Source organism: Triticum urartu, chromosome 5A (assembly GCF_056163025.1).
Source record: "Triticum urartu cultivar PI428250 chromosome 5A, HENAU_Tu73, whole genome shotgun sequence".
NCBI classification, from domain to species: domain Eukaryota; kingdom Viridiplantae; phylum Streptophyta; class Magnoliopsida; order Poales; family Poaceae; genus Triticum; species Triticum urartu.
The window spans coordinates 360,714,918-360,731,056 of record NC_141877.1 but is presented as its reverse complement, the minus strand read 5'-3'; the positions used below and the strand labels follow the sequence as shown (position 1 = coordinate 360,731,056).

Here is a 16,139-nt window from a genome sequence, read left to right as displayed (position 1 = left end):
ACTTCGAGCACCGTCGCCGCACTCCTAACCTAGCCGCTGTCACTGCCATCAGGCCGCCGTCGCCGCTCTTCTTTGGCCGCCGCCGCTGCTACCTCCGTAGCTGCCGCCGCTGCCCGTCCACCCCGTTCGTCTTCGTCTAGCACCAGCCCGTCGCCAGCGTCGCCGTCATCTACCCGACCACTTCGTCTACTCCGACCACCGTTGGTGACATCGGTCCCGCGCCGATGGGCGCCGCAATCGTCGTCAAGTTCTTCTCTGCTGGCCCTTCCAACTTCTTTGACATGGTGTACAGCTCGTGCAGGTCCCTCATCTATGCATGCCCGGTGCTGGCAACACCAACGTGTGCCTTCATCTACGACATGTCCCCGGGTTTGGCAACCCTGGCGCGACGCCTCGTCAACACCGTCCTCTCCCCGGCGCACCCCTACTTCGACACCACTGCGCCCATGCTAACTCAGCGCCTCCTTGCGCCCGCGGCTCCATGGCGACTTCCTCGACACCGGCTACCCCGACTCGACATCGACCACGACATTCTTCGCACGGCTACCTCGACCCTGCGTTTTGAGTTTCGGATTGGGTTTTTTTCGCTCCTGAATGAAATGGCCGAATTTCGGTCAATTCAAACATTTCGGCAAAATCTCGGACGAAATTGCATAAACGAAATTTGAATTTTTGAATGAAATTTAATCGAAATCTGGCAGAATTTTGGCCGAAATTTTGCAATCAACGGAGGAAAGGTATAGCAGATCGAGCTCTAGGGATTAAAAACTGAATCAGTCCAAGAATAAACATTGGAGAAGCAAACGAAGAAGGAAGTGCCCTGATGCTACCTATGCATCAGTCCAACATATAAAAACAATTCTCACTGCCGCAGACATCAAGCACCATGCCGTGGCCTTGAAGAAGCAACAGAGAAGAAACTAGGTGGTGATGGAGGAGGCGCGAGGTGGCCCTGATGGAGGCTGCGCGTCCACGCGCTCACACGCAAGCAAGCGGGAGGGAGGTACCAGTCAACGAGGCGGCTTGATGCAGCGGAGGCGTGCAGATTCTTCACCCGAGGAGCTCCCGACGGGCGTGGGAAGGCAGCAGCAGGCGGGCAGCGGCGGCGCCGCACAGGGAAACAAGATGTTTAGGGTTCGGGCGTTCAGTTTGATGGCGTTTTCTTAGCCGGACCATAGTGGAGGCCTTCTAGATGTTGGGCTGGGCCATAACTTTCAAAGCAGGCCGGAATTTTTGAAGCGAAAGGGACATATTCCGGGCCCAGCCGAGATGGCCGAAATTGATTTTTTTCGGCCGAAAATCAAAACTGTGCCTCGACCACGGCTACACCACCCTACACTCTTGGATACCTCGACAACGACACAAAGGGCTACCGCCTTACTTGAGCAACCTTGTCGGTTGACACTCCAGCCACGACTCCGCGATGCGTCGACCGTTACGACTGTGGGGAGTGTCCGTCGGCTTGCCTTCGGATTCTTCTCCAGTCTCACCGTCCGCGTCGCTACCATTGTGACCGCAGGGGGATGTTGAGTAACGTGATTGTATTAGGAAACATAGGATAAACTAGGAAATATTCTGGCTTGTCTTGTACTCCAAATAGATCATGTAGTATTGAATGCCCCCAAATCCTTGTCATTCTGAGCATAATCACTTCAATATCTTGCAATAACAAAAATGATGTCAATATCTTGCAACTAAGAACTCTTTATAGTCATAAAAGTCCTAGAAATGCTGGATACATTTGCGCACCCAAGTTATACTAGCCTACTCCAAGCAGACACGTGAAACACAAAATGATCTGAGTGTGCAAAAGAGCAGGCAACATCGCTGAACAGAAATGACATGAGTGAGAGGAGAGGGGTGTACATGGGGTGCCCATATTCTGGAGCGAGGAAGGCGGGCGGCCAAGCCAGGAAGTAGGCGAACATGGGGTGCCCATATTCCTTGCCACGCTTCGTCGCCAGGCGCTCCAGCTTGCCGGTGTATAGATCGTACGAGTAGCGCCCGAATCCCCAGGTCTTGATGAACACCTTCCCCGTGCGACCGGCGTCCATGTCGCTGGGCCAGACGCAAACAGTCCGTTCGCAGGGCATGCCAGGAACTCAGGCTGCAGGTGGGACAATACCTGAGCGTCCCACCTCCAACCCACGTGATCCCACTACGTTTAGTGGGAGTAACTGGACACCCCATCAAAACATGCATAAATTATCTGGGCTCAAGTGGGATCTCACTTAGCAAATGAAGGATTGAAACATAATACTCCAGTACGCACTAGTTTAGCATCCATCTGCCGAGTCCACATTACAGTGTCACCCTTACACTGTAAGAAGCGAAGGCCAAGGCAGCACTGCACGAGCCCACTATAGTGTGTGTGCGCGCCGTGAAACGGTGCAAGTCAGGATCGACAACCGCAGTGCAGGCAGTCCAGCCGTGACTAGCTCTCTCTTTCCATTGGTGTTGAAAATAGAAGTAGAGAAGAAAATATTGCAGGATGTTTAGAGCTGCCCGAAACACACGACTTCTCTATTCTTCATGTGTGTGAGAGTTGAGGCCTGACATTGCCCAGCACTTCGGACCTGCAGTCGCCTTCCACGGCCAGGCGACCGACCGTGGAGCACCACATGACGTTCCTCTTGGCGGCCATAACCAATCGGCAGACCTGCCTGCAGCCCGACATCCGCCAGATCTTGCTTCCTTGGCCAAGAAGCTGCCCACTAGTCCTTGCGGCGTGGTGCCAGGAAGAAGAAACAGGGGTGCAGCGGCGGCGACGGCCATCAATCGGCGGCAGCGGCGGGAGCATGCTGTTGCACCACGCTTCTACTGTGCAGTTGGCTAGCTTAATAGCGCAAGGTGAGATCCCAACGGGCTAAGAGCATGTACAATGCATAGCCTCAAGGTGATGCCTCGCATGCCATATAGGATTGGATATGACGTAAAGTAGGTTCGGATAGGGAAGCGGGATCCTCTTCAGGAGGCGGGTGCTTGAAGAGAAAAAGTGTGGTCCGGTGACAAAAGCTGAAAAGGTTGGAATGAAAAGTAGAGATGCATGTGTACTAGAGTTTTTATTTTCTATTAGAAAATGTGCCCGTGCGTTGCAACGGAATAAATAAATATTTTCATGTCCCTAGTGGTGACACATCCGTATTGCCGTGTCTCCTCTTCATCATCGTTGTCAATGATAGTCACGTTATTCACTTACTCATGATAAAAGTGGTCAATCCTAAGGCAATGGGCTTGCTTACTCTAGAATGCCACTTCATGAGCTCCTTTCTACAACGACTTGTAATTCTATGGACTTATGATGATGGTGCACGCCATTTTTATCTCATCTTTTACTTGATTCATGCACCATTCCTACATTTTTATGCAATTGCTTTTTTTTTCTGACGGTGTGGTATATGATAGAGATAATTATTGTTGGATAATTTTGAATCAATTAACAAAGGTCCTATGGAATGAAGCTTGATGGCAATGGCCAGTGGCGGAGACAGGACCCAGGCCGGGGGGGCCTGGGCCTGGGGCGTGAAGTTTTGTTTCTTTGTTAACTGTAGTGATTTTGCACTGTTTGGACACTGTTTAACACTGTAGCGACGAAGCAGGCCCAGGGCGCAGTGTTAGCCTGGCTCCGCCCCTAGCAATGGCTAGGAATTCATTTGAATTTCACAAATGGTTTCCTACACCTTCTCCGTCCTATCTAAATCATAAGATATCCCCATCTGATAGCACCCTCACTACTAAAAGAACACATCGTGCAAGATTAAAAATTAGGTTATAGAGACGTGGTAGAGATTAAGAAAAAACATTTGAAACTTAAGCTGAGAAAAAACTTTTAAGAGGCCGTTTAAAATACTAAAACCATAAGGCGATATCACAGCCTATAGAGGCATGCTCCATATGGTGCAAGCCTTGGCGTCAATGTGTCCAAGCTTAGCTTCCTTCTAGCTTTAGAAGCCGCCTCCAACAAATAAACTTGTTGTTTGGTTCCATTTATCAACAAAAGAGCACGTGCTTCTAATGGGTATAAAATAAATTTGATAATTCGTGTCGTATTCGAGTGTTTATCTATTGCACTACTAACTCCAAATCCATCCGAATTGAAATAATTACATATATTGCCTCCAAGTAATAGGGTGAGAGATATATTTAGTCGTGATAGACTTCAAGTTTTACAAAGATGATTACTCGTGTAAGTAATTATTCTGTGAATAATTCCAAAGAAAATGATCATGCACATAATTAGATGTGGCACTACCGAGAAGCAACTTGAAGTCGTTATCTCAAATTAGTTACCAAAAAGAATGCTGAAAAGTGCATGCTAGCCATAACGTTTTAATGTCCATAAGTTACGTGCATGAATGATGTACAATGATCCCACAATATGTTGCATGGCACAATCTTCAGAATTTTTAATTCCGGACAATGATTCCACAATCTGGTGCATGGCACAATCTCTGGAATTTTTAATTCCGACCCACAAATCATGTCCTCCTTCCAAATCGGGGCTGCTTCTCATTTCCACACTTATTCTTGAGAGACGAATCCAGCCCTTCCCGGTTTTCTAGGCGGCATATTGACATTAACTGGCAAGTGTATATAAATCAATCAGATTTTGTGTAAGAGGGCGAGGTGGGACAATATAAGAGGGAAACGAATCTGAAAACTTTGCATAGCGGGCCACCTCGTGAGCTGAGGCCCATGTGATCTAGTTTTTTTTGCCTGGGCCACCTCGTGAGCTGAGGCTCATGTGATCGACAGGTCCAGAAAATCGATAGCGTACGAAATTTTGCTAGCGACGGACGGACGAAATTTGCTAGCGACCGACGAAATTTTCGGAAGGAAGAAGCGATAGCTGCTTTATTATTATTAGATAAAGATAAAGATAAAGATTTTTTAATGAGTTCTACTAATGGTAGTTTGTATTGGCGAGAAAAAATAAATGTAGATGTCTCAAATTACTTTTTGTCATGGGGCATATGTATCCATATGCCACCATTGTACATGCCCTAAAAGCATCTTCACTAGGGCCTCCAGGATGCCTCCCAAGCATCTTTTTTAGCACCGGTGGGTAAAAAACGTCCCAACCAGGCATCCGAGACATCGTTTTGCACCGGTTCTGGCGATATTTAGCGTCAACACGCCCACCCCACACCCAGCCCCCTGGGGGGCAGCTGGGGACGTCGGCATCTACTTTTTGCCCCGCTGCCCCACTTGCCAGCCCCCCTCTCTCTCCCCCTCTCCTCTCCTTTCTCTCTTTTCTCTCTCCTCTCTCTTTTCCCCACCTACCGCACACAGAGTTCGCGTGGCCGGCCATCGTCGCGGCCTCTGCTACGTCTTGAGCTTGCGTTGGTTTTCCCCAAAGAGGAAGGGATGATGCAGCAGAGTAGCGTAAATATTTCCCTCAGTTTTTGAGAACCAAGGTATCAATCCAGTAGGAGGCCACGCTCAAGTCCCTCATACCTGCACAAAACGATAGCTACTCGCAACCAACGCGATTAGGGGTTGTCAAGCCCTTCACGGTCACTTATGAGAGTGAGATCTGATAGATAGAATATTTTTGGTATTTTTGGTATAAACATGCAAAGTAAAAAGTAAAGGCAAAGTAAATAGCAAAACAATATTAAAGTGATGGAGATTGATATGATGAGAATAGACCCGGGGGCTATAGGTTTCACTAGTGGCTTCTCTCAAGAACATAAGTATTCTACAATGGATGAACAAATTACTGTTGAGCAATTGACAGAATTGAGCATAATTATGAAAATATCTAGGCATGATCATGTATATAGGCATCACGTCCGTGACAAGTAGACCGCATCTACTACTATTACTCCACTCATCGACCGCTATCCAGCATACATCTAGAGTATTAAGTTAAAAACAGAGTAACACTTTAAGCAAGATGACATGATGTAGAGAGATAAATTCATGCAATATGAAATAAATCCCATCTTGTTATCCTCGATGGCAACGATGCAATACGTGCCTTGCTGCCCCTTCTGTCACTGGGAAAGGACACAACAAGATCGAACCCAAAGCTAAGCACTTCTCCCATGGCAAGAACTATCAATCTAGTTGGCCAAACCAAACGGATAATTCGAAGAGACTTGCAAAGATAACCAATCATACATAAAAGAATTCAGAGAAGATTCAAATATTATTCATAGATAGACTTGATCATAAATCCACAATTCATCGATCTCAACAAACACACCGCAAAAAGAAGATTACATCGAATAGATCTTCACGAGAGAGGGGGAGAACTTTGTATTTAGAATCAAAGAGAGAAGAAGCCATCTAGCTACTAATTATGGACCCAAAGGTCTGAGATAAACTACTCACACTTCATCGGAGGGGCTAGGATGATGTAGAAGCCCTCTGTGATGACAGCCCTCTTCTGGCGGAGCTCCGGAACAGGCCCCAAGATGGGATCTCGTGGATACAGAAAGTTGCAGCGGTGGAATTAGGTTTTTGGCTCCTGTTCTGATTGTTTGGGGGTACGTGTGTATATATAGGAGGAAGGAGTACGTCGGTGGAGCACCGAGGGGCCCACGAGGCAGGGGGCGCGCCCCCCTAGGGCGCGCCCCTCACCCTCGTGACCTCCTCTTTGATCCCTTGCAGTAGGGTCCAGGTCTCCTGGATCACGTTCGGTGAGAAAATCACGTTTCCGAAGATTTTATTCCGTTTGGACTCCGTTTGATATTCCGTTTCTCCGAAACACTGAAATAGGCAAAAAACAACAATTCTAGGCTGGGCCTCCGGTTAATAGGTTAGTCCCAAAAATAATATAAAAATGGAAAATAAAGCCTAATATAGTCCAAAATAGTAGATAATATAGCATGGAGCAATCAAAAAATTATAGATACGTTGGAGACGTATCAGGCATCCCCAAGCTTAATTCCTGCTCGTCCTCGAGTAGGTAAGTCATAAAAAGAGAATTTTTGATGCGGAGTGCTACTTGGCATAATTTCAATGCAAATCTTCTTAATTGTGGTATGAATATTTAGATTAAAAAGATTCAAGACAAAAGTTTATATTGACATAAAAAATAATAATACTTCAAGCATACTAACGAAGCAATTATGTCTTCTCAAAATAACATGGCCAAGGAAAGTTATCCCTACAAAATCATATAGTCTGGCTATGCTCCATCTTCCCCACACAAAGTATTTAAATCATGCACAACCCCGATGACAAGCCAAGCAATTTTTTCATACTCTAACTTTTTCAAAACTTTTTCAATCTTCACGCAATACATGAGCGTGAGCCATGGATATAGCACTATGGGTGAAATAGAATGGTGGTTGTGGAGAAGACAAAAAGGAGAAGATATTCTCACATCAACTAGGCGTATCAAAGGGCTATGGAGATGCCCACCAATAGATATCAATGCGAGTGAGTAGGGATTGCCATGCAACGGATGCACTAGAGCTATAAATGTATGAAAGCTCAACAAAAGAAACTAGTGGGTGTGCATCCAACTTGCTTGCTCAAGAAGACCTAGGGCAATTTGAGGAAGCCCATCATTGAAATATACATGCCAAGTTCTATAATGTAAAATTCTCACTAGTAAATGAAAGTGACAACATATGAGACTCTCTATATGAAGAACATGGTGCTACTTTGAAGCACAATATATGAGACTCGCTATATCAAGGTGCTACTTTGAAGCACAAGTGTGGAAAAAGAGATTGTAGCATTGCCCTTTTTTTGGGCCTTTTTTTCTTTGGCCTTTTTTTATTGGGACAATGCTCTATTGAATGATGATCATCACACTTCTATTTATTTACAACTCAATGATTACAACTCGATACTAAAACAAAGTATGACTCTATATGAATGCCTCCGGCGGTGTGCCGGGATATGCAATGAATCAAGAGTGACAAGTATGAAAATTGTGAAAGGTGGATTTGCCACAAATACTATGTGAACTACATGATCATGCTAGCCAATATGACAATGATGGACGTGTCATGATGAACTAGATGATGGAAAGTTGCATGGCAATATATCTCGGAATGGCTATGAAAATGCCATAATAGGTAGGTATGGTGGCTGTTTTGAGGAAGGTATATTGTAGGTGTATGATACCGGCGAAAGTTGCGCGGTATTAGAGAGGCTAGCAAAGGTGGAAGGGTGAGAGTGCGTATGATCCATGGACTCAACATTAGTCATAAAGAACTCATATACTTATTGCAAAAATCTAGAAGTTATCAAAGCAAAGTACTACGCGCATGCTCCTAGGGGGATAGATTGGTAGGAAAAGACCATCGCTCGTCCCCGACCGCCACTCATAAGGAAGACAATCAATAAATAAATCATGCTCCGACTTCATCACATAACGGTTCACCATACGTGCATGCTACGGGAATCACAAACTTCAACACAAGTATTCTTTAAATTCACAACTACTCCAATAGCATGACTTTAATATTATCACCTCCATATCTCAAAACAATTATCATGCTTCAATCTTTTCTTAGTATTCAACACACTCAAAAGAAAGTTTCACAAATCTTGAATACCAGGCATATTATTATTAAGCAAATTACCATGCTATTAAGAGACTCTCAAAATAATTTAAGTGAAGCATGAGATATCAATAGTTTCTTTAAAACAAATCCACCACCGTGCTCTAAAAGATCTAAGTGAAGCACATAGAGAAAAATTACTTAGCTCAAAAGATATAAGTGAAGCATATAGAGCAAAATTATAACGCTCAAAAGATATAAGTGAAGCACATAGAGCAAAACTACTTAGCTCAAAAGATATAAGTGAAGCACATAGAGTATTCTATCAAATTTTAATTCATGTATGGCTCTCTCAAAAGGTGTGTATAGAAAGAATGATTGTGGCATACTAACAAACAAAGACAAATAATACAAGACGCTCCAAGCAAAAAACATATCATGTTGGTGAATAAAAATATAGCTCCAAGTAAAGTTACCGATGGAAGTGGACGAAAGAGGGGATGCCTTCCGGGGCATCCCCAAGCTTTGACTTTTTGGTGTCCTTGGATTATCTTGGGGGTGCCATGGGCATCCCCAAGCTTAGGCTCTTGCCACTCCTTGTTCCATAATCCATCAAATTTTTACCCAAAACTTGAAAACTTCACAACACAAAACTCAAAATAGAAATCTCGTGAGCTCCGTTAGCGAAAGAAAACAAAAGACCACTTCAAGGTACTGTAATGAACTCATTCTTTATTTATATTGGTGTTAAACCTACTGTATTCCAACTTCTTGATGGATTATAAACTATTTTACTAGCCATAGATTCATCAAAATAGGCAAACAACACACGAAAAACAGAATCTGTCAAAAACAGAACAGTCTGTAGTAATTTGTAGCTAGCGCAAGATCTGGAATCCCAAAAATTCTAAAATAAATTTCTGGACGTGAGGAATTTATCCATTAATCATATTCAAAAAGAATTAACTAAATAGCACTCTTCAAATAAAAATGACAGCAGTTCTCGTGAGCGCTAAAGTTTCTGTTTTTTACAGCAAGTTCAACAAGACTTTCCCCAAGTCTTCCCAACGGTTTTACTTGGAACAAACACTAATTAAACACAAAAAACACAACCAAAACATAGGCTAGATAATTTATTTATTACTAAACAGTAGCAAATAGCAATGAATAAAAATAAAATTGGGTTGCCTCCCAACAAGCGCTATCGTTTAAAGCCCCTAGCTAGGCATAACAAGCGAGGATAGATCTAGGTATTGCCATCTTTAGTAGGCAATTCTTCAATTAGGCGCCTACCATATTTAGGAATTTATTTATTTTTATTAATTATCAAACTTTTAGGCACAAGATCGAAAAATTCATTTGTAATAAATGGTTCCTCAATGATAGCAAAAAGATTGGGATGAATACTTATAGATTTAAGATCAGCAGTTTCCTTACTAGATGATTCACCCTTATTCTTAGGAACATACATAAGCTTGGCAATTTTAGTAGGAGGACTAGGAGTATTCTTTACAAAAGAAAAAGTGGTTCCCAAATTTGTAATGATACCCTCAAGTTTATCAATTCTAGTAGAATCTAAGTTCATCTTCTCATTAACTATGGGTTCCTTTTCCTTAATATTTTTCAAAGTCATTCCTACCTTAGATCCATATTGAGTAATTTGATTGTGGATCTTTTTATCTAGATTTTCAATTGATTCAATAGTAGCAACTTTATTTTCAATAATTTCAAGTCTTTGCATAACATGCTCCAAAGTTAACATGGTTCCATTAACCAAAAGAGGTGGTGAGCCAAATAAATCTAACATAGCATTATAAGAATCAAAAGTATGGTTACCCAAGAAGTTCCCTTCGGTAATGGTATCGAGGATATATCTATTCCAAGGATTAATACCTACATAAAAATTGCGGAGAAGAACTAAGGTAGATTGCTTCCTGGTAGATCTATTTTGAGCATTGCAAATCCTATACCAAGCATCTTTTAGATTTTCTCCCTCCCTTTGTTTAAAATTTAGAACTTCACTCTCGGGAGACAACGGAGAAGATATGAGACTAGTCATGACGACAGGCAAAACAAACTAGCACTCGAGCAAACAAGAGCAAACGGGCAAAAGAGGCAAACAGAGATGGAGGATAGAGAGAGAGGGCGAATAAAACGGCAAGGGTGAAGTGGGGGAGAGGAAAATGAGAGGCAAATGGCAAATAATGTAATGCGAGAGATAGGGATTGTGATGGGTACTTGATATATTGACTTTTGCGCAGACTCCCCGGCAACGGCGCCAGAAATCCTTCTTGCTACGTCTTGAGCTTGCGTTGGTTTTCCCCGAAGAGGAAGGGATGATGCAGCAGAGTAGCATAAGTATTTCCCTCAGTTTTTGAGAACCAAGGTATCAATCCAGTAGGAGGCCACGCTCAAGTCCCTCGTACCTGCACAAAACGATAGCTACTCGCGACCAACGCGATTAGGGGTTGTCAATCCCTTCACGGTCACTTACGAGAGTGAGATCTGATAGATAGAATATTTTTGGTATTTTTGGTATAAAGATGCAAAGTAAAGTAAAGGCAAAGTAAATAGCAAAACAATATTAAAGTGATGGAGATTGAAATGATGAGAATAGACCCGGGGGCCATAGGTTTCACTAGTGGCTTCTCTCAAGAACATAAGTATTCTACGGTGGCTGAACAAATTACTGTTGAGCAATTGACAGAATTGAGCATAATTATGAGAATATCTAGGCATGATCATGTATATAGGCATCACGTCCGTGACAAGTAGACCAAAACGATTCTGCATCTACTACTATTACTCCACTCATCGACCGCTATCCAGTATGCATCTAGAGTATTAAGTTAAAAACAGAGTAACGCTTTAAGCAAGATGACATGATGTAGAGAGATAAATTCATGCAATATGAAATAAACCCCATCTTGTTATCCTCGATGGCAATGATGCAATACGTGCCTTGCTGCCCCTTCTGTCACTGGGAAAGGACACCACAAGATCGAACCCAAAGCTAAGCACTTCTCCCATGGCAAGAACTACCAATCTAGTTGGCCAAACCAAACGGATAATTCGAAGAGACTTGCAAAGATAACCAATCATACATAAAAGAATTCAGAGAAGATTCAAATATTATTCATAGATAGACTTGATCATAAACCCACAATTCATCGATCTCAACAAACACACCGCAAAAAGAAGATTACATCGAATAGATCTTCACGAGAGAGGGGGAGAACTTTGTATTGAGAATCAAAGAGAGAAGAAGCCATCTAGCTACTAACTATGGACCCGAAGGTCTGAGGTAAACTACTCACACTTCATCGGAGGGGCTAGGATGATGTAGAAGCCCTCCATGATGACGGCCCTCTTCCGGCGGAGCTCCGGAACAGGCCCCAAGATGGGATCTCATGGATACAGAAAGTTGCGGCGGTGGAATATAGGAGGAAGGAGTACGTGTGTATATATAGGAGGAAGGAGTACGTCGGTAGAGCACCGAGGGGCCCACGAGGCAGGGGGGCGCGCCCTAGGGGGGGCACACCCCCCACCCTCGTGACCTCCTCTTTGATCCCTTGCAATAGGGTCCAAGTCTCCTGGATCACGTTCGGTGAGAAAATCACGTTCCCGAAGATTTTATTCCGTTTGGACTCCGTTTGATATTCTGTTTCTCCGAAACACTGAAATAGGCAAAAAACAGTAATTCTGGGCTGGGCCTCCGGTTAATAGGTTAGTCCCAAAAATAATATAAAAGTGAAAAATAAAGCCCAATATAGTCCAAAACAGTAGATAATATAGCATGGAGCAATCAAAAATTATAGATACGTTGGAGACGTATCAGCCTCCTCCTCGCCGCCGTGCCTCTGCGGCCTCGTCTCGCCCTCCCCCCGCCGGCCACCGCGGCCACCGCGCAGCCAGCTCGTCTCGCCCTCCCCTCAACGGCCACCGCCGCCTCCTCGAGCCCGTTGCCTGCGTCCTTCATTGCCCGGCACGGAGCTTGCGCTCGCGCGACAGAAGCGAGCACCCATGGCGCGGCGCGGAGAGCAAGCGTGCCTGGTCTCCCGCGCCTCCGCGACAGCCTCCGTGCCCAGCCTCCAGCGCTCCCCGCCCCGCCGAGGCACTTGGGGACCGCGCGGGCGCGGGGGGCGCCGCCGCCGTGGCGTCCACCTGCGTGAAGCGCGCGCTGGTGTGGGTGGGGCCGGAGCGGCGCCGGCAGCGGGGCCACGACACGGGCAGAGCTGCGGGGCGGGCGCGTGTGCGACCACGGGCAGGGTGATGCGTGCGCTGTGGAGCGGTGCGACAGGCGGGCGTCGAGGAAGCAGCAGCAAGCGAGGGCAGTAGCCAGTAGTACCGGGGCGAGAGGGTAGGCGCGATAAGCGGAGGGATGGCGAGGGCAGTAGCTGTTGGGGAACGTAGCAGAATTTTAAATTTTTTTACGCATCACCAAGATCAATCTATGGAGTCATCTAGCAACGAGGAAGAGGGGAGTGCATCTACATACCCTTGTAGATCGTGAGCGGAAGCGTCCAAGAGAACGGGGTTGATGGAGCCGTACTCGTCGTGATCCAAATCACCGATGACCTATTGCCGAACGGACGGCACCTCCGCGTTCAACACACGTACGGTTGGGAAGACGTCTCCTCCTTCTTGATCCAGCAAGGGGAAGGAGAGGTTGATGGAGCTCCAGCAGCACGACGGCGTGGTGGTGGAAGCAACGGTGATCTCGGCAGGGCTTCGCAAGCTCCAACGAGAGAGAGAGAGAGGTGTTACGTGGGAGAGGGAGGGGCCAGGGACTTGGTTCGGCTGCCCTCCCTCCCCCCCACTATATATAGGGCCCCTAGGGGGGGGCGCCGGCCCTAGAGATTGGATCTCAAGGGGGGGGGGTGGCCAAGGGGGGTGGCTTGCCCCCCAAGCCAAGTGGGGCGCCCCCACCCCTAGGGTTTCCAACCCTAGGCGCAGGTGGAGGCCCAAGGGGGCGCACCAGTCCACTAGGGGCTGGTTCCCTTCCCCACTTCAGCCCATAGGTCCCTCCGGGATAGGTGGCCCCACCCGGTGGACCCCCGGGACCCTTCCGGTGGTCCCGGTACAATACCGATTACCCCTGAAACCTTCCCGATGGCCGAAACTTGACTTCCTATATATAAATCTTCACCTGCGGACCATTCCGGAACTCCTCGTGACGTCCGGGATCTCATCCGGGACTCCGAACAACTTTCAGGTTACCGCATACTAGTATCTCTACAACCCTAGCGTCACCGAACCTTAAGTGTGTAGACCCTACGGGTTCGGGAGACATGCAGACATGACCAAGACGACTCTCCGGTCAATAACCAACAGCGGGATCTGGATACCCATGTTGGCTCCCACATGTTCCATGATGATCTCATCGGATGAACCACGATGTCGAGGATTCAATCAATCCCGTATACAATTCCTTTTGTCAATCGGTACGTTACTTGCCCGAGATTCGATCGTCGGTATACAAATACCTCGTTCAATCTCGTTACCGGCAAGTCACTTTACTCATATCGTAATGCATGATCCCATGACCAAACACTTGGTCACATTGAGCTCATTATGATGATGCATTACCGAGTGGGCCCAGAGATACCTCTCCGTCATACGGAGTGACAAATTCCAGTCTTGATCCGTGTCAACCCAACAGACACTTTCGGGGATACCTGTAGTATAACTTATAGTCACCCAGTTACGTTGTGACGTTTGGTACACCCAAAGAACTCCTACGGCATCCAGGAGTTACACGATCTCACGGTCTAAGGAAATGATACTTGACACTGGAAAAGCTCTAGCAAACGAACTACATGATCTTGTGCTATGCTTAGGATTGGGTCTTGTCCATCACATCATTCTCCTAATGATATGATCCCATTATCAATGACATCCAATGTCCATAGTCAGGAAACCATGACTATCTATTGATCAACGAGCTAGTTAACTAGAGGCTTACTAGGGACATGTTATGGTCTATGTATTCACACATGTATTATGATTTCCGGATAACACAATTATAGCATGAACAATAGACAATTATCATGAACAAGGAAATATAATAATAACCATTTTATTATTGCCTCTAGGGAATATTTCCAACAGTCTCCCACTTGCACTAGAGTCAATAATCTAGTTACATTGTGATGAATCGAACACCCATAGAGTTCTTGTGTTGATCATGTTTTGCTCGAGGAAGTGGTTTAGTCAACGGATCTGCGACATTCAGGTCCGTATGCACTTTGCAAATATCTATGTCTCCATTTTGAACATTTTCATGAATGGAGTTGAAGCGACGCTTGATATGCCCGGTCTTCCTGTGAAACCTGGTCTCCTTGGCAAGGGCAATAGCTCCAGTGTTGTCACAGAAGAGAGTCATCGGGCCTGACGCATTGGGAATAACTCCTAGGTCGGTAATGAACTCCTTCACCCAGATTGCTTCTTGTGCTGCCTCCGAGGCTGCCATGTACTCCGCTTCACATGTAGATCCCGCCACGACGCTTTGCTTGCAACTGCACCAGCTGATTGCCCCACCATTCAAAATATACACGTATCCGGTTTGTGACTTAGAGTCATCCAGATCTGTGTCGAAGCTAGCATTGACGTAACCCTTTACGACGAGCTCTTCGTCACCTCCATACACGAGAAACATATCCTTAGTCCTTTTCAAGTACTTTAGGATATTCTTGACCGCTGTCCAGTGTTCCATGCCGGGATTACTTTGGTACCTTCCTACCAAACTTACGGCAAGGTTTACATCAGGTCTGGTACACAGCATGGCATACATGATAGACCCTATGGCCGAGGCATAGGGGACGACACTCATCTTTTCTCTATCTTCTGCCGTGGTCGGGCATTGTGCTGTGCTCAATCTCACACCTTGCAATACAGGCAAGAACCCCTTCTTGGACTGATCCATATTGAACTTCTTCAATATCTTGTCAAGGTATGTACTTTGTGAAAGACCAATGAGGCGTCTCGATCTATCTCTATAGATCTTGATGCCTAATATATAAGCAGCTTCTCCAAGGTCATTCATTGAAAACACTTGTTCAAGTAGGCCTTTATGCTTTCCAAGAATTCTATATCATTTCCCATCAATAGTATGTCATCCACATACAATATGAGAAATGCTACGGAGCTCCCGCTCACTTTCTTGTAAACGCAGACTTCTCCCTAAGTCCGCGTAAACCCAAACGCTTTGATCATCTCATCAAAACGAATGTTCCAACTCCGAGATGCTTGCACCAGCCCATAGATTGAGCGTTGGAGTTTGCACACCTTGTCAACATTCTTAGGATCGACAAAACCTTTCGGCTGCATCATATACAATTCTTCCTTAAGGAAACCATTAAGGAATGCCGTTTTGACGTCCATTTGCCATATCTCATAATCATAGAATGCGGCAATTGCTAACATGATTCGGACGGACTTCAGCTTCGCTATGGGTGAGAAAGTCTCATCGTAGTCAACCCCTTGAACTTGTCGATAACCCTTAGCGACAAGCCGAGCTTTATAGATGGTCACATTACCATCCGCGTCTGTCTTCTTCTTAAAGATCCATTTATTTTCTATGGATTGCCGATCAACGGGCAAGTCAGTCAAAGTCCATACTTCTTTTCATACATGGATCCTATCTCGGATTTCATGGCTTCCAGCCATTTG

At 45.5% G+C, this 16,139-nt stretch overlaps 1 pseudogene; it reads right to left on the bottom strand.

Moving 5' to 3' along the window:
- Positions 1 to 301: 301 nt before the first annotated feature.
- Positions 302 to 16,139, bottom strand: part of LOC125509043 (uncharacterized) — a 32,475-nt pseudogene continuing 16,637 nt past the window's right edge.